A 2132-nucleotide genomic window follows, 5' to 3' on the forward strand; every position below is an offset into this window, starting at 1 on the left:
TCTATGATCTGAATTAGAACAACTAAACCGGGACAACACTAAGGAGCTAGAACAAGTTGAGCCAAGAATCAAAGAATGGCAGTAATACACAGTCTCCTGCCACTAAATCCCTAAGCAAGAAAGAAATTGAGAATCAGAGTAAACACATCAGCATAATCAGGTGCCCAGGAATCAGCAAAAAATTACAAGGAATATGAAGAAAATGAAAGATATGGCCCTAGGAAAGACAAAGCCCCAAATAAGACAGGATTTCAGACAACTAATCAACACGGTTCATACAACTTTCCTGAATCAAATCAATGAGTTGAAAGACAACAAGGCTAAACAGTTAAAGGACATCAATAGGACACTGGATGAGCACACACACACACACAACATAATTTAAAAACTTGAATAAAAATTACAGAGTTTTGGCTACGAATCAATAAAGTTGATTTTTTTATAAAAATACAGAGTTTATGGGAATGAAAGACACAATAGATGAGATCAAAACTGCGTTAGAGCTTTGCACAGTGGCAGTATTGTAGCCTCTGAGGTTTATCCAAGGTGTGATTATTGCTAAATGAAAAATTTTCCTATGTAAAAAAAAATTAAATTAAAAAAAACATTAGAGACATACAACAGCAGACTAGAAATGACAGAAGAAAGAGTAAGTAATGCAAAGACAGAACAGCTGAAATTGAAGGGAGACAAGAAGGAAGAAAAAAAAGAATGGAAAAAAAATGAGCAGGCCTCAGGAATCTGAATGATAACATGAAGCACAACAACATATGGGCCATAGGAGTTCTGGAAGGAGAAGAAAAAAGGAGCAGAAAGAGTATTTGAGGAAAGAATGGCTGAAAATTTCCCAACTCTCATGAAAGAAATGAATTTTCACATCCAAGAATTTTCACACCCAATCAGAATAAACCCAAATAGACCTACGAAACACACAAACTGCTCAGAATGTCAAATGCCAAAAATAAAGAGAAAATTCTGGGAGGAGTAAGGGAGAAGCAAATCATCACATACAAGGGACAACCGGTAAGACTTAGTGTGGATTTCTTATTAGAAACCATGGAGGCAAGAAAATACTGGTATGATACAATCGGGATACTGAAAGAGAAAAATTGCCAGCCAAGAATTCTATACCCAGAAAAATTGTCCTTCAAATATGATGGTGGGTTTAAAAGCACTAGCAGAAATAACACTGAATGTGAATGCATTAAACTCTCCAATCAAATATATAGACTGACAGAATAGGATAAAAAAACACGAGCCATGCATATGCTTTCTACAAGAGACCCACTTAAGATTCAGGGATACAAATCAGTTGAAAGTGAAAGGTTGGAAAAAATATTCCAATGGAAACACTAGCCAAAAAAGAGCAGGCGTAGCTATACTAACACCATAAAAAACATACTTTAAAGGCAAAAAGGTTATAAGAGAAGAGAGAACCTGAAAAATATGACAAGTGAGCTAGACCTAACAGGCATGTACAGAATGTTGCATCCCAGATCTGTGGGTTATACACTCTTCTCAAGTGCTCATGGATCTTTCTCCAGGATAGACCACATGTTGGGTCACAAAGCAGGTCTCAGTAAATATATTTATTTATTTATTTATTTATTTATTTATTTATTTATTTATATTTCCCTCCCCTTTCCCCCCCCACCCCACACCACCCCCAGTTGTCTGCTCTCTGTGTCCATTTGCTGTGTGTTCTTCTGTGACCGCTTCTATCCTTATCAGTGGCACTGGGAATCTGTTTCTCTTAGTTGTGTCATCTTGTTGGGTCAGCTCTCCGTGTGTGCAGCATCATTCCTGGGCAGGCTGCACTTTCTTTCGTGCTGGGCGGCTCTCCTTACGGGGCACACTCCTTGTATGTGGGGCTCCCCTATGAGGGGACACCCCTGCGTGGCATGGCACTCCTTGCGCCATCAGCACTGTGCATGGGCCAGCTCCACACGGGTCAAGGAGGTCCAGGGTTTGAACCGCAGCCCTCCCATGTGGTAGGCGGATGCCTTATCCATTGGGCCAAGTCCGCTTCCCTCTCAGTAAATATAAAAATACTGAAATTATACAAAGCACCTTTTCAGATCATAATGGAATAAAGCTAGAACTCAATAATAAGAGGAAATTCACGAATGTGT

The 2132-nt window shown here is 39.3% G+C and overlaps 1 pseudogene; it reads left to right on the forward strand.

Moving 5' to 3' along the window:
* The first annotated feature begins 501 nt into the window (after positions 1–501).
* On the forward strand, positions 502–581 carry LOC131274705 (U4 spliceosomal RNA; annotated as a pseudogene).
* Positions 582–2132: the final 1551 nt, after the last annotated feature.

This window comes from Dasypus novemcinctus, chromosome 19, assembly GCF_030445035.2.
Source record: "Dasypus novemcinctus isolate mDasNov1 chromosome 19, mDasNov1.1.hap2, whole genome shotgun sequence".
Taxonomy (NCBI): domain Eukaryota; kingdom Metazoa; phylum Chordata; class Mammalia; order Cingulata; family Dasypodidae; genus Dasypus; species Dasypus novemcinctus.